A 26,961-nucleotide genomic window follows, 5' to 3' on the forward strand; every position below is an offset into this window, starting at 1 on the left:
AAAGGAAAGCCTGCTCCCCCCGTGACCATGGCTGTTGCATTCAGACGGTCCTGCTTGCCTGCTTCCTAGAAGAGGCATGTGGTTGAGGTGGGGATGCTGGATTTGGTGGGACCTATTTGGCCTGATCCGGGTGCTGCAGGCTCTCTCCTGGAATTCCTACAAATTGCTGTGCATGTGCCAAGGCGGACGGAGAGAGGCCAGAGTTGCTCCATGGGAGACAAGGAGCGGCAGATGTTGCGCTTCTCCCCACCCTTCCTCCTTGTTCCAGTTTCCTGCTTTCCTGCTACGAGGGCCTTGATTGGGAAATCACCATCCATTCCTTGGAAGAATTTGCGATTACAGATTAGGCACCTGGAATTAGCTGGATCTGTTTTCTCCTTGCAATAACCATGTGAAAAAGGACAGCGAGAGAGAGAGAGGTAGGGACATGCCCAGAGCCACCCTCTCAATATCCTGGCACAGGCAGCGATTTATCTCGAGGGAAGGCACCTGGATTTTACTCACCCAAATGAGATTAACCCAGCAACCTATGAAACATCTCATTGTTTGGTGTGTCGCTGGACTCTGCTTTCCATTGTCAGCTGCTTCCATTGTTTTCATTTCGTTCTTAAATGTTGCAACCTGCCCTGGGAACCTGGGCATGCAATGAATACAAATAATACTGCTAATAATTTGTGCTCTGTATTTATCATTCTTGCTATATCTTTATTTATACTCTGCCTTTTTCTGAGGGTCTCCTGGTGGTTCCCTCCATGCGAGAGGACAGGTTTCAAGGAATCAGGGCCTTCTCGGTGGTGGCACCCTCCCAGCAGAAGTCAAGGAAATAAATAACTACACAGCTTTTAGAAGTCATTGAAGGCAGATCTGTATAAGGAAGTTTTCAATGTTTAGTATTTTATTTAATTTTTATAATTTTTTTATTAAGTTTTCAAAGATTTAACATATATCAACAAATAAGAAATTAATCTTTTTCCGACTTCCACCCCATTTCCCACAGTGATTTAATTTCTTCCCCTCTGCTGCGAACTTCCTTCTTGATACTGTAATCTCTAATTTCTTCTGTTGCTCTCATTTCTAATCCTGCCTGTGAGTTAATCAAACAGCAATATTTCCTTAAATAGTCTGAAAAGGGCTTCTATCCTTCCACAAAGCAATAATCGTTTGGTTCTCCTGTTTTGGCTGTTAACTTTGCCAGCTCAGCATAGGCAACCACCACTGCCACCAACCAATCAATCTTTATTGCGGTCAAAGACCTGACAGTCAACAACAACCACCACCATTTTATTATTAGTACCCTGCCTATCTGACGGTTGTTCAAGCCACTCTAGGCAGCTTCCAACCTATATCAAAACGTAATGAAACAACCTTACTTATCCTCCATTCTTCTTTGGTGGGAACTTCTTCTTCCTTCCACTTTTGTGCCTAGACAATTTAATCATCTTTTTTGGAATTTCTGTCCCTTTAATCCCTAATTTTAGGGATTATTATGTTTTTCTATGTGCTGGAAACCCCCCAGAATGGCTGGGGCAACCCAGTCAGATGGGCGGATATAAGAAATAAGTTCTTATTCTTATTATTTTGCACCAGCTACAACTTCTGGACCAACCTCAAGGGCAGCCACACAGAGAGCACACGGCCAGTGTGCTTTAAAGATTGATGGGCACTGCAAATTTTAAATGACATGAAGAAACATCCCTAAGTGATCTGATGTGTTGCGATGAAACATTTGAAGTCTCATGTTATGTACTAAGCTTGGATCCTAGAACAATAGGCAGGTAGGATCCTAGAATGCAAGAACCTGATTGGCCTGCAGGAGCAGCCCAATCCGGCTCCAGGAAGGAAGCAGAATCAGTCAACCAGATGGGACCCATTGTGTAAATAATGTATATAAAGTCAGAGGTTTTTTGGGGGGAGGATGGATTTCTTCACTGTTTTACGAGCTGCAATAAAGAACATGAAATCACTATGAAACTCCGAGTATATTTCACTGGCGACGAAGGTGGGATCCCACTGAGCTGTCTGCCGCGCACCGCACCACAGCCCACCACTGGCCACACTGCTGCATCGCACCGCACATCCAGGCTACAGCCCCAGGACCCCAGGACCCGGAATGGCAACAGACAACAGCTTCATGCCGTTCAGCCCAGCATCAGGAGACTGGGAAGGATACGCCACCCGCTTCCAGTTCCTCCTGGAGGCAAAGGACGTCACCGAAGCAGCCAAGAAGAGGGTAACATTCTTCAGCGTCTGCGGAGAGGAAACGTTCGAGGTCGCCTGGGCCCCCCTCGCACCTGAAAATATCACGACCATTCCCTACAACATGATAATGGAACGGCTGAAGGGGCACTTCTCGCAGCAAGCCTTGGTGGTAGTGTGTCACAACGCCTTCTACGCAAAGCAGCAGGCCCCTGGAGAAACCATAACCGGGTATGTGACCTCCCTCTGCCAGGCTGCCAGGCTCTGCAACTTCACAGAGCTGGAGAACATGCTCCGCGACTGGCTCATGGGTGGCCTGAGGGACGAGAAGTTGCTCTTCCATGCCAAGAAGGACCTGACATTCCAGGTCGCCCTAGAGGAGGCCCTGGCAACCTAAGCCGCCGAGGGGTCTGCGCAAGGACGCGGGTGGCAATGTGGGTTAAACCACAGAGCCTAGTTGAAATATACTCAGAGTCGCAAAGTGATTTCATGCTCTTTATTCAGCTCATAGTGGTGAGGAGGAATGAATGAAAGTCCCCTCAAGGTATCTGCTTTATATACATTATTTACACAATGGGCTGCACATGATTGGCTAATTCCGGAATTCTACTGTAAGCCAATCAGGTTGTGGATTCACTTCTATCTGGAGCATGATTGGGTAGTTCCTGCCAACCAATCATACTGCTGCATTGTTCTAGGACCAATCAGACTGCTGCATTCTGAATCCTATTGTTCTAGGACCAATCAGGCTGCTGCCTTTTGGATCCTATTGTTCTAGGGCCAATCAGACTGCTGCAGTTTGGATCCTATTCAACCCAGTACATAACACCCCTCCCCTCTAAGTTCCAGTCCTGCCCGGGAGGTCGCATTCATAGTCCTCGAGGTACGCCGGCGGCCTACGTGTGCGTTGCGGCCTGGGGTGTTCCCTGGTCTGGGGTTCAGGTTCTGGCTCGTGTTCCAAGGATGCTGGCTGTGATGGGGCTGTTTGGTCTGGCGCAACCGGCTCACTCAGTCGTGGTTCTGGTTCCGGTGTCCTTTCGGCCTCGCAGGTCCTCTCTGCATTTACTGATTCTGCTTCTCCTGCTGGCCCCTCGTGCTCTATGGGCCTCACTGCCCCTCTGTTCCCTTGGGACTCCTCTGCCCTTTCCTCCTCCTGGTTTTCTCCTGGGAATCGTCGCCGTATCTGGTCGCAGTGGCGGCGCCAGCATTGCCCCCCATCCGTTAGCACCTCATACGACACGGGGCCAGTGACCCTGGTGACTGTGGCGGGTACCCATGCTGGGCCTGCCCCAAAATTCTTTGCGTACACTGGGTCCTGAGCCTTGAAGGTCCGGGGGTTCTTGCCTTCCCCCACCACTGCCTCATCCTGAGCTCTATCGGGGTGAAGGCGGTCCAATCTGATTGCAAGGCGCCGACCCATTAGTTGTTCAGCGAGGCTCCGGCCAGTCGTTGAGCTGGGGGTGCTGTGCTGTGCTAGAAGGAATGTGGCAAGGCGGTACTCCCAATCCCCTTGTGTCATACGGCGAAGGGTGTCCTTGGTGGTCCACACCATGCGTTCTGCTTGGCCATTGGTGGCAGGGTGGAATGGCGCCGAACGGATGTGGCGGATGGCGTTCTGCGTTGTGAAGGTTTGGAATTCTCCTGACGTAAATGCAGTCCCGTTGTCTGAGACGAGAGTGTCAGAGAGCCCGTGGGTTGCAAACAGCCTGCGTAGTACCCGGATGGCTGCGGACGTAGAAGTGGACGATACCAGTGCGACTTCCAGCCATTTGGTGTAGGAGTCCACCACTATGAAGAATGTTTTCCCCTGAAAGGGGCCAGCGAAGTCCACATGCAGGCGTGACCATGGTGCTCGGGCGGACTCCCAGGACTGGACTGGGGCCCTTGGGGGATCTGGGCGGGATTCTTGGCAGGCCTGGCAGTGTTTGACCCAGGCCTCTATCTCTCCGTCGATCCCTGGCCACCACACATAACTCCTGGCAAGGGCCTTCATTCTTACTACCCCTGGGTGTGTCTCGTGTAGGGCTGTGAGGACCCTTTTGCGGAGGGGCTGGGGAACAACGACCCTGCTTCCCCATAACAGGCACCCCTTGTGGGCCGACAGTTCATGTTTGCGGGTTGTGTAGCCGGCAAATTCTGGCCCGGGGCTGCTGCTGGGGCCATCCCCTCCACACCCAGTCCAGGACCCGGGAGATGACCCTATCTTTCTTGGAATGGTGTGCAACGTCTTGTGCCTGAATGGGGCGGTCAGGAAGCAGCTCCAGGCTCATAACCTCTTGTGCAGGTGCTGGGTCGGGGCCTGTTTCCGGTAGTGGTAGCCTGCTGAGGGCGTCCGCATGGCCCATCGCCTTCCCCGGACGGTGAATCAGTGCATACTGGTAGCTGGCAAGGAAAATTGACCACCTGAGGACGTGAGGAGACAGCACTTGGGGGGTCTGCTTTTCAGGGGCAAACAAGCCAAGCAACGGCTTGTGGTCAGTCACCACGGTGAAGGGCCGCCCGTACAAGAAATCATGGAATTTTTTTACTCCCTTCACGATTGCCAGACCCTCCTTGTCGATTTGCGAGTAGTTCCGCTCGGTTGCGTTGAGTGTCTGGGAAAAGTATGCCACTGGTACCTCTCTTCCATCCGGGAGTTGGTGTCCCAGGACAGCGCCAATTCCATAGGGCGAGGCGTCGCATGCTAGCACCACCGGCAGCCTCTCGTCGAAGTGTGCCAAGACCGAGTTTGAGACAAGCAAGTCCTTGACTGCCTGGAATGCGGCCTCCTGGCGCTGGCCCCACACCCAAGGGGCCCGCTTGTCCAGGAGTCTGTGTAGGGGCTCCGCTACCGCCGCCTTGTGGGGAAGGAAGGAATGGTAAAAGTTCAATAGTCCCAAGAAGGCCTGAAGTTCAGTCTTGTTCTTGGGCGCTGGGGCATCACAAATGGCCCGTACCTTGTCCCCAGTCGGGTGGACCCCTTCTGCGTCCACCATAAATCCCAGAAAGTCCACCTGAGGCACTCCTAGTAGACATTTTTCCCGCTTCACCTTGAGACCCGCCGTCTGGAAACGGTGCAGAACGGTGCGGAGGCGGTCCTCAAACTCCTCTGGTGTGGGCCCGGCAATCAACACATCATCGAAGAAGGGGGTGACGCCAGGAATCCCTTTAAGTAGAGAGTCCATTAGATTCTGGAATATGCCTGGTGCCACGCTGATACCGAATTGCAGCCGCTTTACCCTGAATGCTCCTCTGTGCGTCACAATCGTCTGTGCCTCTGCTGTGGCCTCATCTACTGACAGCTGTTGATATGCTTGGGCCAAGTCCAGCTTGCCAAAAATTTTCGACCCAGCCAGGGTGGCAAGAACATGGCTGACCACTGGCACTGGGTATGCATGGGCCGTAAGGGCCTTGTTTATGGTACATTTGTAGTCTGCGCAGATGCGGACCGAACCATTAGGCTTGACGGGTGTGACAATTGGGGTTTCCCAGGGGGCATTAGGCACCGGCTCCAGCACTCCTTGCTCCACAAGCCGGTCCAATTCCTCGTCTATACGGGGTTTCAGGGCGAACGGGACCCGGCGGGCCTTGAGCCTGACCGGTCGTACTGCGGGGTCAAGCTGTAGAGCAATGGGGGGGCCCGTATACTGTCCCAATTTCCCATCAAAAACCCCCGGAAATTCCTTGCATATGGCGTCCACGTCCACTTGTAAGCTAGTGTGGTTCACCCCGGTGACGGCTAGCCCCAGTGGTCCAAACCATGCCAATCCCAGTAAGCTAATGTAGGGGCCCTTGACCACCAGCAATTGCAGTTGCCGCGTCCGCCCTCGGTATTGCACCCTGAAGGTCCCCACCCCCATTGTGGGGACCTTACGTTTCTGGAAGTCCCGGGGGGTGAATGGGGCCGGCCTGAGTTTGGGACCCCCAGTAGGACACAGTTTCCTTAAGGTCCTTGCCGAGATTATGGATAGAGTTGAACCCGTGTCAAGCTCCATGCGGCATGGGGCCCCCTCTATCTGTACGTCAACATAAATTTTCTCTACGTTGGGGTGGGGCAACTGGTATACCTGGAAGTCCGTGAGCTCCGTCGAATTGCCTTGGTGCGTTGGGCCCCGGGACCTGGGGCTCTTGGATTGGTCATCTGATGCCTGGCGTCGGGTGGGCCGAGCCTGACACACCCGGGCGATGTGTCCCGATTTTCTGCACTGCCTGCACTCTGCGTTGCGGAAACGGCAGGTCCTCCTCTCGTGACTTTCTCCGCAGCTTGCGCAGTTCCCTCCTTCTCGTCGAGGCAGCTGTGGTATGTGGGCTGCTTGAGTGCGCTGCTGTACTCGGTGCACCTCCTCCCTGTTGGATCCTGAGTCGTCAGTGAGGTCTTCATGGTGGACCCTCGGTTGGGATGGCTGGCTCGGCCGTGCCTCTTGTGTCGACCTCTTGGCAGCTTCCGTTGCCAGGGCCTCCTCCAGAGCGACCTGGAACGTTAGGTCCTTCTTAGCGTAGAGGCGTCGTTGCAGCTTCTCATCCCTCAGGCCACCGACGAGGCGGTCACGAAGCATGTTCTCCAGCTCTGAGAAGTTGCAGAACCGGGCGGCTTGGCGGAGAGAGGTCACAAACCCAGTTATGGTTTCCCCAGGGGCTTGCCGCTTTGTGTAGAAGGCATTTCGACGAGCCACCACTGAGGGCTGCGGCGAAAAGTGCCCCTTCAGCTGTTCCATTATTGTTTTGTATGGAACAGTAGCGACGTCTTCAGGCGCAAGGAGAGTCTGGGCGATTTCAAACGTCTCCTCTCCGCAGACGCTGAAGAATATTGCCCTCTTCTTGGCGTCTTCTTCATCGGTGACCCCTTTGGCTTCTAGGAGGAAGGTGAAACGGGAGGCGTATGCTTCCCAGTCTCCAGATGCTGGGTTGAATGGCGAAAAGCTGCTGTTGGTTGCCATTCTGAGTTCCTTGTGTCCCGGAGCTGAAGCCTGGATACACGGTGCGAGGCAGCGATGCGGCAGGTGGCGGTGCTGCGGTGCTGTGTGTGGCAGTCAGCTCAGCGGGATCCCATCCTCGTCGCCAGTGAAATATACTCAGAGTCGCAAAGTGATTTCATGCTCTTTATTCAGCTCATAGTGGTGAGGAGGAATGAATGAAAGTCCCCTCAAGGTATCTGCTTTATATACATTATTTACACAATGGGCTGCACATGATTGGCTAATTCCGGAATTCTACTGTAAGCCAATCAGGTTGTGGATTCACTTCTATCTGGAGCATGATTGGGTAGTTTCTGCCAACCAATCATACTGCTGCATTGTTCTAGGACCAATCAGACTGCTGCATTCTGAATCCTATTGTTCTAGGACCAATCAGGCTGCTGCCTTTTGGATCCTATTGTTCTAGGGCCAATCAGACTGCTGCAGTTTGGATCCTATTCAACCCAGTACATAACACTAGTACTTGCCAATCAGAAGGTCGGCAGTTTGAATCCCTGCGATGGGGTGAGCTCCTGTTGCTCGGTCCCTGCTCCTGCCTACCTAGCAGTTCGAAAGCACGTCAAAGTGCATGTAGATAAATAGGTACTGCTCCGGCGGGAAGGTAAATGGCGTTTCCGTGCGCTGCTCTGGTTCGCCAGAAGAGGCTTAGTCCTGCTGGCCACATGACCCGGAAGCTGTACGCCGGCTCCCTTGGCCAATAAAGCGAGATGAGCGCCGCAACCCCAGAGTCGTCTGCGACTGGACCTAATGGTCAGGGGTCCCTTTACCTTTACCTTTACCTTTACAGATATAGGGGGCCCTGTGCTGCATGGAGCTCGATACAGGCTCAACCCTGTGCATAATCTCAGCATGGGCATTAAAGAAGTTGTGTCCAAATGGTGGCCCCAAGCTCAGGCTGGCCCCATTCAACCTCCAGGACTTCCAAAATTTTAAGGTCCCCATGATGGGGTGGGAACCTTCAATGTACAAGATTGAGGGTGTAAGTGGCGGTTAGACTTGATTGTGGTCAAGGGGCCCTAGGCCAGCTTACTGGGGTTGGTGTGGTTCAGGCCACTGGGACTAGCCATCACTGGGGTGAACCACACCAGCTCCTATGTGGATGTGGACGCCATATGCAAAGCATTTCCGGAGGTTTTTGACGGAGCATTGGGATGATATACTGGCCCCTGTTGGCCTACAACTAGATCCTGCTGAGTGAAGGCCTGCCGAGTTCCGTTTGCCCTGAAACCCCGCATAGACGAGGAATTAGACCGGCTTGTGGAACAAGGAGTGCTTGAGCCGGTGCCCAAGGCCCCCTGGGAAACCCTGATCACCATGCCCATCAAGCCCAACGGCTCGGTCTGCATCTGTGCAGACTACAAATGTACCACAAACAAGGCCCTTACAGCTCATGCATACCCAGTGCCAGTGGTCAGCCATGTTCTTGCCACCCTGGCAGGGTCTAAGATTTTTGGCAACCTAGACTTGGCCCAGGCCTACCAGCAGTTGCCAGTTGACGAGGCCACCGCTGAGACTCGTACTCCAAATGGCTGTCAAACAGTCTGTCAAACAGGACCCATTGTGTTAATAATGTATATAAAGCCAGAAGTGTTTTTTTTGGGGGGGGAATTCCTTCACTGTTTTACAAGCTGCAATAAAGAGCATGAAATCACTACACGACGCCGAGTATACAGTATTTCATCTCCTCAAGCCACGTGCCACACAGTTGTTGTATCTGGGCTTGGCTTGGAGAAATCAGGGTGCAAATAAAGAAACAAGCCCATTTGCAATTTGGCCCTGGATAAGATTAAAAAGGGGATTGGCTCAAAGGGTGAGCGGGACTAAAATCTGTGGCTGGCAGAGAGTTCTGTTCACAAGGAGGAAAAGGGTGCAAGAGATGAGAGTCCTCTACCTTCTGAACATTTAAATTTGGATGGCAAGCTACCCTGGGACAGAAATGATGACGGGCTAGTTCATACCCTGGGACACGGGTAGCGCTGTGGTCTAAACCACAGAGCCTAGGGCTTGCTGATCAGAAGATCGGTGGTTCAAATCCCCGTGACGGGGTGAGCTCCCATTGCTCAGTCCCTGCTCCTGCCAACCTAGCAGTTCAAAAGCACGTCAAAGTGTAAAGAGATAAATAGGTACCGCTCCGGCGGGAAGGTAAACGGCGTTTCCGTGCGCTGTTCTGGTTCGCCAGAGTCCTGCTGGCCACATGACCCAGAAGCTGTACACTGGCTCCCTCGGCCAGTAAAGCGAGATGAGCGCCGCAACCCCAGAGTCGGTCACGACTGGACCTAACGGTCAGGGGTCCCTTTACCTTTAGTTCATACGCTACAACATTTCTCTGATGAAAATAGGAACATCCTAAGGGAAAAGCAGGATCAAATTGGAAACTGGGACGGCTTCTGTAAATCCAGGACTGTCCCTGGAAATTAGGGACACTTGGAGGGTCTGCTGGTCATTGTCATGGAGGTGACAAATTTCATTATTGCAGCCCCCTCTGACTCTCAGGTCCTCTCCAGATTCCCAGCTGCTGCTTCTAGCTCTCCTTGGCCAGGCTCCATTAGAGAAACAATGTCATGTGACCAAGACACCTGAGAGCCGAAGCCGCAAGGCAGGCTGGGAAGGGCTGGGCCTGGCCAGCATTGGGGCCTAGTCAAGTCCTCCAGGCCTGACTGCCAACTGGGGAGTCCCTCGGAGTCATGTGACTGGGCAGCCATTTTGTCTCTCTCTTCTCTGTAAGATTTCAGTCAGTCAGTCGCCTCGGTTCTGAGCAGAATGGAATCTCAGGCAGGCAGTTTGGAAGCAAGTTGTTGAGGAAGAAGTTGATTTTAACGCAGTAAAGCTCTTCTTCTCTAAAACTCTGCACTGTTAATTTACGCTGCGCGTCAAACAAAGGGGTTTGTTTTTGCAGCCCAGCTCCCCAAGGGACTCCCCTAAGTCCATGATGGGTCAGAGAAGAATGGATGGAGGCTGGAACCAGCAGAAGGAAAGCAAAGAAGACCTTTATTTTCCTGTTGCAGCTGAGTCTCCTGGTCTTTTGCAAGGAGGTGACTGCGACCCCCAACAAAGCTGTGCAGGAACTTTTAAAGACTTTGGCATTTGCCTCGCCCCTTAGCCAAAGACCACCCAAAAGCCTCACAGAAATCTGCCTCTGCAACAGAAATGCCCCCTGTCTGTCAAGATACCTGATGGCCGCTCATTCCATGACCTGGCCAGTCTTTTGAGATGGCAAATACCTTAGTTCTGGAATTCAGGTAACAGACCTCCTCTGTTCATACACAAAATGTGTCCTTAAGACAAGATTTGAAGGATTTGTCTAATGGGAAAGGTTTCTACAACATATTTCCTTCGGCAGAGGAAATATTTGGAATTATTAGTACAGCAAACCCTCCAGTGCTCCTATTTTCCAGGGACAGACCCAGAAGCCATTTTGGTTTCTGATTTGATTCCCGAATGTCCTGTTTTTCCTTAGGATGTCCCTATCGTCATTGGAAAAATGTTGGAGGGTCTGGAGTTATCCAGCACCGAGACATCTAAAGGTAACGCTGTATAGAGAGGGTTTTTTGTTTTGTTTTTTAAAAAACCACATTTCATGTTTCATTATTATTATTAAGTTTTACATTGCAAATTTAAATTCAAACATTAAACATTAACATCATCATTTAGGATTCCCTGAATCCTTTGACTCCCCTCCGCCCTTCCATGGTTACCATTATCAATATTTTTTCAACAACTTCACTTATTTTCTCAATTTAAAAAATAATAATAATCCATTCTTTCCCTTAGTTTTTTAACACAAGTGTTACTCAAATCCTGCCAAAGTTTTTAGTTGTTTACAGTGTTCTCTTAAATACATTATAATTTTTTCCCATTCCTTCTTAAAGTTCTTCTCTTCCTGGTTTCTGATTCTCCCGGTCATTCTCGCCATTTCGGCATAATCCATCATCTTCATCAACCATTCGTCTCTGGTCGGGACTTTATCTTCTTTCCAACTCTGGGCCAGTAGCATCTGCGCTGCTGTCGTTGTGTACATAAATAGTCGTTATAAGATAAAGCTTTCCACAAGGGCCAACACTGATGCCAAAATCCAGCATCTCCTGAGCTCTGCGACTGTGGCTTTCTCGCAATTGAAGTGCAGAGTATTTGAGGACTGGGACATTTGCAGGGAAACCAAAATCCTTGTTTACAAAGCTGTTGTACTACCAACTTTACTGTATGCTTGTAAAACGTGGACCACTTATAAACACCATCTCCAACTCTTCGAAAGATTCCATCAACAGTGTCTCTGAAAAATTGTACACATCACTTGGGAAGACAGGCGAACTAATACCAGTGTACTGGAAGAAGCAAAGATCACCAGTGTTGAAGCAATGATGCCTGCGGATGTCTGATGATCGTCTTCCAAAGCAAATACTCTATTCCGAACTTAAAAATGGAAAGTGTAATGCTGGTGGCCAACAAAAGAGGTTTAAAGACTCTTTCATGGCAAATCTAAAAAAAAGTAGTATCAACGCCAACAATTGGAAAACACTGGTCTGTGAGTGCTCCAATTGGAGAATAGCCTTTCCCAAAGGTGTCATGGGCTTTGAAGATACTCGAACTCAGGAAAGGGAGAAACAGGCTAAGAGGAAGGCACGCTTGGCAAACCCTCACCAGGATCAACTCCTGCCTGGAAACCAATGTCCCCACTGTGGAAGGACGTGTGGATCCAGAATTGGCCTCCACAGTAACTTACAGACTCACTTTTAAAACCGTGTTTATGGAAGACAATCTTACTCAGCTATGAGTGATCGCCAAAGAAAGAAAGAAAGACATAAATAGTCGTTTCTGCTCCTTGGTATCTCTGGTTTTTTCACAAACATCATTTTAAACATTTTTTCAACTCATTATATATCATTTCCCAGAAGGCTTTTGTTATCTTGTACGTTCACCACATATGGTAGAATGTGCCTTCCTTCTCCTTACATTTCTAACATACATTTGAAGCAATTCTATACATCTTTTTATAGGTGTTAAGTACCACTGGTACATTATTTTCATATAATTCTCCTTCAACGCACATTCTCCTTCATTATGTTTTTTATATATGTTGGAAGTTGCCCAGAGTGGCTGAGGAACCCAGTCAGATGGGTGGGGTGTAAATAGTAAAATTATCATTATGGAATGGGACGTCCCTATTTTCAACAGAGAAATGTTGGAGAGTCTGGGAGTTACCAATACAGCTTCTGCGTGCTAAAATAAAGCGTGATTTCCTCAGAGAATATTTTATAAATTCTGAAAGGCAAAGGATTGGTTTCCTGCAGATTTTGTGCCTGTTATGTTTGTGCACCCTCATTTTTTTTATAGCAGCTCCCTCCTGGCCTCTCCTTGCATGTGCAAAACAACTGGGTGCCTCCAATTTATCGCCTTGGCTCTGTGCACCCGCCTCTAGTGGGTGTCATAAATTCTTTGGGTGTCAGAGGCACCTGGGTGTTTGCATTGCCCAGGGGGAAAAATAGGTGTCAAATTTTTTCAAGTGGCACCTTCCCATGTTGACTCTGAACCACTGACCAGGAAGAAGGCAGCTGCATAATTTGATTTCATCTGTTTGCAAAAGGTGTTTTCCTTTCATTAGAAAAGGAATCGAAAACAAAACTGGCAGCCTAGTAATGCAATTATGCAAATCTACGGCGAGGCTGCATTGGGACGTATGCTGTGGTCAGTTTTGGTCGCCTCCTCTGGAAAAGGATATGCAGGATTTGAAAAAAGTTTTGGAAAAGAGCAACCCAAATGATCCAGGGATTGGAGCAACTCCCCTATGAAGAAAGGTTAAGATTAAAAAATAAATAAAGTAATTAACATCAAATAATTTTTCTGTACAGTCAAGTTAATTGTTTTTATTACCGTCTCCATATCCTCCAACATTTCTCTGATGAAAACAGGGATGTCTTTAATAATAATAACAACAACAACAATATTACCCACCCATCTGCCTGAGTTCCCCTAGCCATTCTGGGTGGTTTCCAACATATATAAGAGAATAATAACAACAACAACAACAATAATAATTTATTATTTATACCCCGCCCACCTGGCTGGGTTTCCCCAGCCACTCTGGGCGGCTCCCAACCAAATTAAGAAACTTCTCTATACATGGCTGCCTTCAGATGTCTTCTAAAGGTTGTATAGTTATTTACCTCCTTGGCTTGGGGGTCACATAACTCCATAACCTCCAACATTTCTCCAATGGGACGTCCAATGGGAAAGTAGGATCAAATCAGAAACCGGGATGGCTTCTGTAAATCCAGGACTGTCCCTGGAAAATAGGGACACTTGGAGGGTCTTCCTTCCCCCCAAAATTGCCAGTGTGGGACATTGTAAGAGCAGATCACACATATTCTTGCAGAATTCCTCTAATAGCTTTGAAAACAAAACAATTGGGGGCTGATTCCAACATATTTGCTTCATAGAATCATAGAATCATAGAATCATAGAGTTGGAAGAGACCACAAGGGCCATCGAGTCCAACCCCCTGCCAAGCAGGAAACACCATCAGAGCACTCCTGACATATGGTTGTCAAGCCTCTGCTTAAAGACCTCCAAAGAAGGAGACTCCACCACACTCCTTGGCAGCAAATTCCACTGTCGAACAGCTCTTACTGTCAGGAAGTTCTTCCTAATGTTTAGGTGGAATCTTCTTTCTTGTAGTTTGGAACCATTGCTCCGTGTCCGCTTCTCTGGAGCAGCAGAAAACAACCTTTCTCCCTCCTCTATGTGACATCCTTTTATATATTTGAACATGGCTATCATATCACCCTTTAACCTCCTCTTCTCCAGGCTAAACATGCCCAGCTCCCTTAGCCGTTCCTCATAAGGCATCGTTTCCAGGCCTTTGACCATTTTGGTTGCCCTCCTCTGGACACGTTCCAGTTTGTCAGTGTCCTTCTTGAACTGTGGTGCCCAGGACTGGACACAGTACTCCAGGTGAGGTCTGACCAGAGCAGAATACAGTGGCACTATTACTTCCCTTGATCTAGATGCAATACTCCTATTGATGCAGCCCAGAATTGCATTGGCTATTTTAGCTGCCGCGTCACACTGTTGGCTCATGTCAAGTTTGTGGTCAACCAAGACTCCTAGATCCTTTTCACATGTACTGCTCTCAAGCCAGGTGTCACCCATCTTGTATTTGTGCCTCTCATTTTTTTTGCCCAAGTGCAATACTTTACATTTCTCCCTGTTAAAATTCATCTTGTTTGTTTTGGCCCAGCTCTCTAATCTGTCAAGGTCGTTTTGAAGTGTGATCCTGTCCTCTGGGGTGTTAGCCACCCCTCCCAGTTTGGTGTCATCTGCAAATTTGATCAGGATGCCCTTGAGTCCATCATCCAAGTCGTTGATAAAGATGTTGAATAAGACCGGGCCCAAGACAGAACCCTGTGGCACCCCACTAGTCACTCTTCTCCAGGATGAAGAGGAACCATTGATGAGCACCCTTTGGGTTCGGTCAGTCAGCCAGTTACAAATCCACTGAGTGGTAGCATAGTCAAGACCGCATTTTACCAGCTTCTTTACAAGAATATCATGGGGCACCTTTTCAAATGCCTTGCTGAAATCAAAGTAGGCTACATCCACTGCGTTCCCTTCATCTACCAGGCTTGTAATTCTGTCAAAAAACGAGATCAGGTTAGTCTGACACGACTTATTTTTCAGAAATCCATGCTGACTATTGGTGATCACAGTATTCCTTTCTAGGTGCTCACAAACTGTTTGCTTAATGATCTGCGCCAGAATCTTCCCTGGTATTGATGTCAGACTGACTGGGCGGTAATTATTTGGGTCCTCTCTTTTCCCCTTTTTGAAAATAGGGACAACATTTGCCCTCCTCCAGTCTGCCGGGACTTCGCCTGTTCTCCAGGAATTCTCAAAGATGACTGCCAGTGGTTCTGAGATCACATCTGCCAGTTCTTTTAATACTCTTGGATGCAGTTCATCTGGCCCTGGAGACTTGAATACATCTAGACTAGCAAGTATTCTTGTACTATCTCCTTAGTTATTCTGGGCTGTGTTTCCTCTGCTGAATCATTTGCTCCAAATTCTTCAGGTTGGGCATTGTTTTCTTTATCGGAGAAGACTGAGGCAAAGAAGGCATTGAGGAGTTCAGCCCTTTCTGTGTCCCCTGTTTGCATTTCACCATCTTCTCCTCTGAGTGACCCCACTGTTTCTTTGTTCTTCCTTTTGCTACGAGCATACCCATAAAAGCCTTTTTTGTTGCTTTTAACCTCTCTAGCAAGCCTGAGTTCTAGGCAGCCAAGAGAATGCAAGAAAAATGACACCCATATCTCTTGATACTTCTGTGCAATAGCAATGGCTTGAGCTCAAACAAAGGACTTTCACATATTTGCTCAAGGAAACTTCTTCCACTAGCTCAATGGAAGTTTTTTTTCTTTTTAAAAAGAAAAATTGACCATTGACGACTATGCCACACAAACCAAGACGTCCCTTGGTTTCAAAATCAATTGGCAGGAGTGGCTGCAGTTTAAGGAAACTTAGGTCTAGGTCCCCCATGGGCTTATGAAACCAGTTTTGCATTTCTGTGGCTCCTGATTGCAATTAGATGGGGTTGAAATCACAGGGTTGCGGGTTTGAACCCCACCTTGGGCAAAGACCTTGGGTGACACCTGGCTTGAGCGCAGTACATGTGAAAAGGATCTAGGAATCTTGGTTGACCACAAACTTGACATGAGCCAACAGTGTGACGCGGCAGCTAAAAAAGCCAATGCAATTCTGGGCTGCATCAATAGGAGTATAGCATCTAGATCAAGGGAAGTAATAGTGCCACTGTATTCTGCTCTGGTCAGACCTCACCTGGAGTACTGTGTCCAGTTCTGGGCACCACAGTTCAAGAAGGACACTGACAAACTGGAACGTGTCCAGAGGAGGGCAACCAAAATGGTCAAAGGCCTGGAAACGATGCCTTATGAGGAACGGCTAAGGGAGCTGGGCATGTTTAGCCTGGAGAAGAGGAGGTGAAGGGGTGATATGATAGCCATGTTCAAATATATAAAAGGATGTCACATAGAGGAGGGAGAAAGGTTGTTTTCTGCTGCTCCAGAGAAGCGGACACGGAGCAATGGATCCAAACTACAAGAAAGAAGATTCCACCTAAACATTAGGAAGAACTTCCTGACAGTAACAGCTGTTTGACAGTGGAATTTGCTGCCAAGGAGTGTGGTGGAGTCTCCTTCTTTGGAGGTCTTTAAGCGGAGGCTTGGCAACCATATGTCAGGAGTGCTCTGATGGTGTTTCCTGCTTGGCAGGGGGTTGGACTCGATGGCCCTTGTGGTCTCTTCCAACTCTATGATTCTATGATTCTATGAAAGAAATCCTGCACTAGATGACCCCTGGTGTCCTTGTCAGCTGCATGTCTATGTCTACAGCACAACAAAAACCACCCAGGAAGCTTCAGAAAAGGGGGGTCCGAACCTGAGACCGAGCCCTGGGTTAATCCGGAACATGGATGTACATGCCCCAAGAATGTGAAATCACACGTTTCCCATTGTGTAAAAACATAATATTGCTTTAAAAAGAATTGGTGTAGCGCTCGCAGTTCAGAGTTCGTGCCCTGGCATGCCCTGCTCTCTCTTGCTTGACTTAGCGGGATCTCCGCCTTTTGGCCCTGCTGACCCAGTTTGGTTTGACCCAGATTGAGCGGGGCTCTTACATCACTGAATCTGGGGATGTTTGTTTGTGCCTGATCCGCTTTGCCCCTGGGCAGAGGAGAGAGGGTGATGTTGCATCTGTCGTCAGTTTTTTGACAGGCCCCCCAATCTGCAGATTACAAATTGCAAAAGCAGGAAACCTGACAGGTCTCTGCCCCCAGGGAACCTACAGTGTGATGCAATTGCTGGGAGGAAGCAAGGAGGCGACGAAGAGGCAGGACTTGGGAGCAAGAGGGCTGAGTGCCCAACTGAAGCGTCATGGGATTTGGGAGTTGAAGTGCAGGGCTGAGTTTGTGAAGAGGTAATCCTGGAGGATGATGATAATAATAATAATAATAATAATAATAATAATAATAATAATATCCCTCCCATCTGATGGGGGAGTAGGGAAGCTGCCTTACGCAGAGCCACACCATTGGCAGATTGGTGGCTGTGGAGAGAGCTGGATTCATAGAATCGTAGAAGTGGAAAGGAACCTGAGGGTCATCTAGTCCAACCCCCTGCAAGGCAGGAATCGAACCTGCAACCTTGGCATTATCACTCTCACCAACTGAGCTATCCAGGCTTTGAGATGCCATGACCTTTGCTATTCTTTTTCATATGCAGGTAACGAAAGGTCTCTGGCTTGGAACGCCCACGCCCCTCACACCACCTCCTTGGCATCAGGTCACTATGCCCTTGATCGCTTCTCATCTCCTGCCGGGGCGAACCTCGGCTTTCCATGCAAAAACAATCAGATCTTTATCCCAGCGTCTGCAGGCAGGGGCAAAGTTTTGGGCACAGCAAACTCCCCTCCCTGCCTTCATGCCTCTTTTTCTCTTTTCGGACTGGAGATATTAAAAGCTATTGAAAGAGGGTGCCAACAGACGGGTGCAAAGCCCTTTGCTCACAGAGCGTCCCAGAATGGGTGGTAATTTGCCCACCACTGCTAAAATGAAAATTTAAAAATCTTCCTCTTCTTCTTCTTCTTCTTCTTCATCTGCTTAGTCTTCCCGAGGGTCATCTAGCCCAATCCCCTGCAATGCAAAGGTTGTTCCAGAACATGGAAAAGAATAAACTGTTGGAATCTACGATGGCCATGATATGCATGAAAAGAAAATCAGCTAGTATGGCAATTGTGATTAATCTTTGAATTGTTTTTGGAGATGGATGAAAGGATATTGCAAGGCATTTAGTGGAGAGGAAGATTTGTCAAAGCCAGCTTGTCAACATCCTTCTTAAATTGTGGAACCCAGAACTGGACACAGTATTCCAGTTGGGGCTGACCAAGGCAGAAGAGAGCGGCACTAGGACTTCCCTTGATCTGGACACTAGAATTCTGTTGATGCAGCCGAGAAGAGCATTAGCATTTTTGGTGCTGCATCAGACTGTGGACTCATGTCAAGTTTGTGGTCGTCTAAGATCCCGAGATCCTTTTCACATGTAATGTTAGTAAGCCACGTGTCCCCATCCTATATTGGTGCATCTGGTTCTTCCTGCCTAAGTGCAGAACCGTACATTTGTCCGCGGGTGGCGCTGTGGGTAAAACCTCAGTGCCTAGGGCTTGCCGATCGCATGGTCGGCGGTTCGAATCCCCGCGGCGGGGTGAGCTCCCATTGTTCGGTCCCAGCTCCTGCCCACCTAGCAGTTTGAAAGCACCCCTAAGTGCAAGTAGATAAATAGGTACCGCTTTATAGTGGGAAGGTAAACGGCATTCCGTGTGCTGCGCTGGCTCGCCAGAGCAGCTTCGTCATGCTGGCCACGTGACCCGGAAGTGTCTCCGGACAGCACTGGTCCCCGGCCTCTTAAGTGAGATGGGCGCACAACCCTAGAGTCGGACACGACTGGCCCATACGGGCAGGGGTACCTTTGCCTTTACCTATTCTATAAGAATAATAAAAAAGTATTATTTATACCCCACCCATCTGACTGGGATGCAGCAGCCACTCTGGGCGGCTTCCAGCATACATAAAAACATAATAAAAGATTGAAAAAATTCCCTATCCAGGACTGCCTTCTGGTGTCTTCTATAGGTTACTCACCTCCTTGGCTCGGGGTTTGCAGAACTCCACACCCTCCAACATTTCTCCAATAAAAATAGGGACACTATAAGGAAAAGCAGGACATTCCAGGATCAAATCAGAAACTGGGACAGCTCCTTTTGGGGTTGGACTAGATGACCATTGGGGTCGCATCCAACTCTACAATGATTTGATTTTGTAAATCTGGGACTGTCCTGGAAAATAGGGGTACTTGGAGGGACAGCTGAAATTCATTTTGTTAGCTTTGGCCCAGTTCTCCAATCAGTTATGGCCATAGAATCATAGACTGGTATTTGGCCACTGGGCTAGATCACAGAATCATGGAAGAGTTGGGAGGGACCCCGAGGGTCATCTAGTCCAACCCTCTGCAATGCAGGAATCTTTTACCCAGTGTGGGGCTCGAACCCACAACCCTGAGATTAAGAGTCTCCTGGTCTACTGACTGAGCTGCCCAGGCCCTTTGGGTCTTATCCAGCAGCCAGGCACTTCTTGGGTTCTTCTGCTTCTTTATCATAGCAAAATCTCGAGCAATGAAAGACGTCCACCATAAGGAATGTGGGGTTCTCAGTCTGCCCCACTGCCTCTGGCAGCCTGATCTTTCTTGCAGGGTTAAAAGTATTTCCTTGTGAGGCAGGCACACCCCGTGTGTAAGGGCCCCCCCATGGCTTTCCCACCCACCCAGCCTGGATTATGAATTATGCAAGCGCTATTGATCTTGGCACCTGGGGAACAAAGGTACACAGAGTGATGCAGCAGAAAGGAGGGAGATGCGTTTATTCTCTAGGGTGTGGAAGGGAAAGATGATTAAGAGACGGGAAACTCTCACGGAGAAGGAGGAAATGTTTCTTCATGGCGACTGAGGGAAAATGATAATAACATTTAGTTCAGAGGTCCATGAGCCCTAGGCATGACGCGTCAACGTTTGCTTTCTTATGAGGACTAGCGGCATGGGGATTAAAAAAAGAGAGAACATTTACTTCGGTAGACAGAGGAAAGTCCGCAGACCCTGATCAATGACTCAGCGACATTTGCTTTCTCATGAGGACTAGCGGCATGGGGATTAAAAAAAGAGAGAACATTTACTTCGGTAGACAGAGGAAAGTCCGCAGACCCTGATCAATGACTCAGCGACATTTGCTTTCTCATGAGGACTAGCGTCAGGATGTGGTTCATTACATCATGGCCATCAGTTATATCAGACCAAAGGCCTTTCTAGTAAATGATGCTCAATTTCATATGTGGCTGCCGAGACCATATAACACAGGTCCTGAAAGACCTTCTCAGTACGCCCTGTGGAAAGCCCTCCTGTCATATGTCAAGGAAATAAACAACTATCTGATTTAGAAGACATCTGAAGGCAGCCCTGTTTAGGGAAGGTTTTAATGTCTTATGTTTTATCACTATCGTCACCATCATCATCATCATATGCGGAAGGACAAGCCTGTCAATTTCAAGGACTCTCAGTTCCACGTTTTCCCAATTCTCCATTTTGTTTGCCAGATTTTTGGGAAATGTTTGCTCCATTTTTTTAAAGTCCTTGTGAAAATCCACCAGAATTCCAGCCTGCATTTCTCCTAATAAGCACCTTCCTGCAAGCCCATATACAATGCATTCCTGTATGTTATTTTTGCAGATACCTACCTGCATTTTTAAATGCACATTTCCCCCTAATCTACACGTTCTTTGGCTGCAGAGATGCATTGCAAAAATTTGGAGATGCACAATTATTTCCCTGAAGGATAGAGCAGTTTTGGTTCGCGTGTTGTTTGGGAGAGGGCCACGAATCCCGACTTCTTCTCCATCCTCCGCATCCTCTGCTCCACCAGGCTGATGCTCTTCATTCAGATTCTACCTGCAGGGTGGGAGAGATCCTGCCATTCAAGCCCTTCCCCAAGTGCCCGGTTGCATGAAACCAGCATCCTTCCTTCGCCACCTGCTGTTCCTGAACGGGAAAAGCAGGCTGCTCAAAGGGCAGGTTGTGCATGGCATCATAGAATCATAGAATCATAGAATCATAGAGTTGGAAGAGACCCCAAGGGCCATGGAGTCCAACCCCCTGCCAAGCAGGAAACACCATCAGAGCACTCATGACATATGGTTGTCAAGCCTCTGCTTAAAGACCTCCAAAGAAGGAGACTCCACCACACTCCTTGGCAGCAAATTCCACTGTCAAACAGCTCTTACTGTCAGGAAGTTCTTCCTAATGTTTAGGTGGAATCTTCTTTCTTGTAGTTTGGAGCCATTGCTCCGTGTCCGCTTCTCTGGAGCAGCAGAAAACAACCTTTCTCCCTCCTCTATGTGACATCCTTTTATATATTTGAACATGGCTATCATATCACCCCTTCACCTCCTCTTCTCCAGGCTAAACATGCCCAGCTCCCTTAGCCGTTCCTCATAAGGCATCGTTTCCAGGCCTTTGACCATTTTGGTTGCCCTCCTCTGGACACGTTCCAGTTTGTCAGTGTCCTTCTTGAACTGTGGTGCCAAGAACTGGACACAGTACTCCAGGTGAGGTCTGACCAGAGCAGAATACAGTGGCACTATTACTTCCCTTGATCTAGATGCAATACTCCTATTGATGCAGCCCAGAATTGCATTGGCTATTTTAGCTGCCACGTCACACTGTTGGCTCATGTCAAGTTTGTGGTCAACCAAGACTCCTAGATCCTTTTCACATGTACTGCTCTCAAGCCAGGTGTCACCCATCTTGTATTTGTGCCTCTCATTTTTTTTTGCCCAAGTGCAATACTTTACATTTCTCCCTATTAAAATTCATCTTGTTTGTTTTGGCCCAGTTCTCTAATCTGTCAAGGTCGTTTTGAAGTGTGATCCTGTCCTCTGGGGTGTTAGCCACCCCTCCCAGTTTGGTGTCATCTGCAAATTTGATCAGGATGCCCTTGAGTCCATCATCCAAGTCGTTGATAAAGATGTTGAATAAGACCGGGCCCAAGACAGAACCCTGTGGCACCCCACTAGTCACTCTTCTCCAGGATGAAGAGGAACCATTGATGAGCACCCTTTGGGTTCGGTCAGTCAGCCAGTTACAAATCCACTGAGTGGTAGCATAGTCAAGACCGCATTTTACCAGCTTCTTTACAAGAATATCATGGGGCACCTTGTCAAATGCCTTGCTGAAATCAAGGTAGGCTACATCCACTGCGTTCCCTTCATCTACCAGGCTTGTAATTCTGTCAAAAAACAAGATCAGGTTAGTCTGACATGACTTATTTTTCAGAAATCCATGCTGACTATTGGTGATCACAGTATTCCTTTCCAGGTGCTCACAAACTGTTTGCTTAATGATCTGCGCCAGAATCTTCCCTGGTATTGATGTCAGGCTGACTGGGCGGTAATTATTTGGGTCCTCTCTTTTCCCCTTTTTGAAAATAGGGACAACATTTGCCCTCCTCCAGTCTGCCGGGACTTCGCCTGTTCTCCAGGAATTCTCAAAGATGACTGCCAGTGGTTCTGAGATCACATCTGCCAGTTCTTTTAATACTCTTGGATGCAGTTCATCTGGCCCTGGAGACTTGAATACATCTAGACTAGCAAGTATTCTTGTACTATCTCCTTAGTTATTCTGGGCTGTGTTTCCTCTGCTGAATCATTTGCTCCAAATTCTTCAGGTCGGGCATTGTTTTCTTTATCGGAGAAGACTGAGGCAAAGAAGGCATTGAGGAGTTCAGCCCTTTCTGTGTCCCCTGTTTGCATTTCACCATCTTCTCCTCTGAGTGACCCCACTGTTTCTTTGTTCTTCCTTTTGCTACGAACATACCCATAAAAGCCTTTTTTGTTGCTTTTAACCTTTAAACTGTAGAGTTGGAAAGGGGCCATCTAGTCCAACCTCCTTGCAATCCTGGAATCTCCCTCTGCTTAAAAACCTCCCAGAAGGAGAGTCTGCCACCTTCCATCCCATGGTCGAACAGCTCTTTCTGTCAGAAAGTTCTTCCTTATGTTGAGTTAAAAACTCCTCTCTTGTCACTTCCGGGTTGGCGCCTCCGGCAATGGCTGAGCTCCTCCGATCGGGAGGAACTTACTCCGTGGAAAACAGGGTCTGACCCCACGGCGAAGGCGGAGACCCACTGAAATCACAGGCGGAAGAAGCCTGTGAACTTGGGATTCGGCTGGCACCTTTTGCGCCTCCCCTACTCGCGGGGAAACCCTGTTTTGGAAAATTGGATCTTTAAGTACCTTAATTCGGCGCCGAAAGCGGGAAGGTCATAAACAGGAAGTCCACCTTCCACTTTTGTAAATAGACTGAAGCAAAGACGTTACAAGCTAAAGTCTTTGAAAGCTTTTGATAAAGCATTAAATCTCCATCGGTTAAAAATACAAAACCCCCCTTGGAAGCAGGTGAAGAGGGGGACAATTTTGAACTTAGTAAGCCTGCAGGAGTGAGGGGAAGATCAAATTACCACAGCTCTGAACCTGGGAAAGGGCTGCCAGATTACGCTTGGGGAAAGTTTACTGACAGAACGGATTTGACAGCTAGTTAAAATAAGAGCAAGATACTGTTTCCATTGTCCTCTTCTGCATTTAAAATGGAGGAAAAAGTAACTGAAAATCGAAACTATGTTTAATGCCTGAGTTGTGCTTGAAAGAACTGATACAAGTGGAGACTGTTTCCCTCTAGAGGGAGCCTTTGAAATTGTTATAGGAGTGTAACTGGGAGGTCTCCAGCTGCAAGATAAGGATTCTGAGAACCAGAGATTGACCTTGGACTATTCAAAATGTTGATAGGAGAAGTTATTTTGACTGCATTATGTAAGACAAACTATTTGCTGGAAGAGATTCCTAAAAAGATGGATGACATGACTTTTAAAACTGATAATTTGGAACAGAAAGTGACTAATATGAGACAAAAAGTGAGCACCAACACAGAATTAATTCAGGACCTGGCACAGGAATCTACCTTGGCAGAACAAATGGTGGAGGAATAGGAGAAAGTCGTTGTTTTTGAACCTAAAATAACACAAGTGGGATCCTTAGTTCTACAGAAGCAAATTGAGGACTATAAATTGAGGCCTTTTATGATTGAATCTAGAAAAAGCTAGATTTTGAGGATTGGATCCCAGCTTGGACTGAAGAAGGAAACTTGGAAAGATCTCTCTATCCAGGGATTAATTGACTTTTGGGACATGGACTTGGATTTGAAGGAGATTGAAGTTTTGGGGGCCTTTGGATTTGGAGGAATCCTGAAATACGTCCTGAAACACTGTATAGACTCTAGCTTCAACTATGGAAATTTGGCTGAACTGTCCAGAAGGAATAAAAGTAATGTTAGGATGGAGTTCTCTCGAGATTTGCTCTTTAGCATTAAAGAATATGAAGATGATCTGCAGAAGGGACCTGGAAAAGAGTTAAGAGCCTCGGACATAAGATCTCCAGGTTGATGGACTATATGGAATTGACGGAAAGGACTGGCAGAATCCGAAACCAGGGAGAGGAGTTGATGGAATTGGAAAATTTTAAGTTTATATATAGAAATATCGCAAAATTAATGAGTGATAGAAAAATGGTGGATTGATATTTTATGGATTTAGCAGAAATGTTATAAGGAGTTAAGCATATATAAGTATTTTAGTTTTAATGCTAAAATAAGGTTAAAAGAAATTGGTGAAAGGAGGGAAATTAAAGTTACATTATATTGAGATAAAATACAGAACAAAAATTGGAAAAGATGGAAAGGATTTGCTGAAATAGTTAATCAAATTAGAATACAAAAAAGGGAGGTGTGAGGAGGTCAAGGAAACAAGCAAATGAAAGATAAGTTGGGAAGATTAGTTGTTTTTTTGTTTTTGATTTTGGGTTTTCCCCCCTCTTTTTTCTTATTGTGATGTGTTGTTTTGTCTTTGTTTAATATGGTGTTATTACTTTTACTTTTGTTTTTTGTAACCCTTAAAATTTTTAATAAATATTATTTTTTTAAAAAAACTCCTCTCTTGTCACTTGAAGCCATGGGTTCGAGTTCTACCTCCCAGAGCAGGAGAAAACCAGTTTGCTCCATCTTCCCTGTGACAGCCCTTGAGCTATTGGAAGATGGCTCTCCTGTCTCCTCTCAGTCTCCTCTTTCGCAGGCTAAACATCCCTAGCTGCTGCAACTGTTCTTGAACACATAATAATTGTGAAGATTCATTCTGTCACATGCGGCTGCTTGTACTGAGTTTTTGTCTCTCTGTGTGATGAAGGTTGTTGGGTCAAATTAGCCATGCTTTCAGGGGGCTTAGGTTGCTGTCTTTTGGGGCTGTATATATAATAAAGGGGAGCCACAACAGGGTGACGCCATCCTCTTTCATTTGTGCTGATTTCAGTTTGTTGGTTAGCTTTTGCAGCAGGGCTGTTTCTGATTACTGTTCGTTTGTTAGAGTATGAAGAAAAAATGCACAAAAATATCTTTTCCCCACAAAAACTTGAATCTAAATATCTTATCAAAGGAAAAGAGGGAAGAAAAAGAGTAAGAAAGAGGGAAGAGAAAGAAAGAAAGGGTAAAAAGGAATGCCAAGGTTGCAGGTTCGATTCCTGTAAGGGACAGCTGCCTATTCCTGCCTTGCAGGGGGTTGGACTGGATGACCCTCAGGGTCCCTTCCTACTTAGATTCTGTGGATTGTGTCCCCCTCTAGTAGGGTGGTTTCTCATACAGTTTTGTACCAGTGGCCCATGTTCACTCCTGACAGGTCTCTCCAGTGTCTGGTTATGACACTCCTATCTGCAAGTAGCTTATGGTTTTTTTTTATAATGTTAGTGTGCATTGTCATCTTGAAAAATATTTAGTAGGGAGAGGCTCCTAATACATGCTTAGTTATTTTGCAGATTTCTCCTCAGAATGACATTCAAAAGCATTGGATTTCTGAGCTAAGGCATCCAGAACTACACACAATATTCCTTATTCTCCATATACTCATTGTATGGAAATTGACAACAGCAAAAATGGATTCTAGGCTGCCCAGTGGTGCCAAGAGACTGATATGGATGAATTGGAATAATAATAATAATAATAATAATAATAATAATAATAATTTATACCCCGCCCTTCCCGGTTCAGAAAACCAGGCTAAGGGTGGCTAACAACAAATTTAAACCACTTAATTGATGCAACAAAAAACATCATAAAATACAGTATAAAACGTGAATAACAATAATTAACAATAAATTCAGAATTCAAAAATCAGTTTAGGGGGAAAATCCATCAAATAAACATTAGATGTTTATTTAGCCAGGGCTAGCTGGCTAAATTAGTCCTATTTGGGCCAGTGAGGAGACCAGCGGAGAATTAGCTGTGGGGTCTCAGAGCAGGTAATCTTCATAAATAGGGGAGAGGGAGGGAAGGAAGGGGAATAAAAGATCAGGCTAAGTTCAAATTGAAAGCCAGGTGAAATAGCTCTGTTTTACACGCCCTGCAGAAGTAAGTTAAATCCTGCAGGGCCCTGGTCTCTTGGGACAGAGCATTCCTCCAGATCAGAGCCATCACTGAGAAGGCCCTGGCCCTGGTGGAGGATAGTCTGACTTCCTTAGGGCCTGGGACCTCTAAACTATGGTTATTCATGGACCTTAATGTCCTCTGTGGGGCAGACCAGGAGAGGCTGTTCCGTAAATACGAGGGCCCTATTCCTTCATCAATGGTTCGACAACATGACAATATTGGCAGCGTATGAATGGACTGCTTATAGAGGCAGACTTCCTTTGGATAAATACAGTGGTGCCTCGCAAGACGAAATTAATCCGTTCCGTGAGGCTCTTCGTATAGCGGTTTTTTCGTCTTGCGAAGCAAGCCCATTGACAGCTTAGCGGATTAGCGCTATTAGCGGTTTAGCGGCTTTTAGCGATCAGCTGTTAAGCGGCTTATCAGCGGATCATCTGATAAGCGGCTTAGCGGCTTAGGAAAAGGGGGGGGGGAACCCCGCAGGAACTCGCAAGACATTTTCGTCTTGCGAAGCAAGCCCATAGGGAAATCCATTTTGCGAAGCGCCTCCGAAACGGAAAACCCTTTCGTCTAGCGGGTTTTCCGTCTTGCGAGGCGTTGGTCTTGCGGGGCACCACTGTACCATGATATTGGGAATGAGTTTTACACAGAATATATTAGGTTAGTGACAATTATTGCAGAGGTTG

The 26,961-nt window shown here is 47.4% G+C and overlaps 1 protein-coding gene and 1 long non-coding RNA gene across 2 annotated transcripts in view; one reads left to right on the plus strand and one right to left on the minus strand.

Annotated features, from left to right (window-relative positions):
• Positions 1 to 1,966: 1,966 nt before the first annotated feature.
• On the minus strand, positions 1,967 to 9,769 carry LOC307207382. Its single transcript, XR_013834661.1, has 2 exons — positions 9,451 to 9,769; positions 1,967 to 2,291 (listed from the first exon to the last, which is right to left on the minus strand). It is a non-coding gene; the product is annotated as an uncharacterized lncRNA (long non-coding RNA).
• A 554-nt stretch (positions 9,770 to 10,323) lies between these two features.
• The window catches only part of SLC5A5 (solute carrier family 5 member 5), a 43,365-nt gene continuing 26,727 nt past the window's right edge, over positions 10,324 to 26,961 (plus strand). Inside the window, exon 1 of the mRNA XM_079960637.1 lies at positions 10,324 to 10,390. The gene's annotated coding sequence lies outside the window, so the exon portion shown is untranslated. The remainder of the gene's footprint in view (positions 10,391 to 26,961) is intronic.

The sequence above is a fragment of the Podarcis cretensis genome, assembly GCF_951804945.1.
Source record: "Podarcis cretensis genome assembly, chromosome: 18".
Lineage (NCBI taxonomy): Eukaryota > Metazoa > Chordata > Lepidosauria > Squamata > Lacertidae > Podarcis > Podarcis cretensis.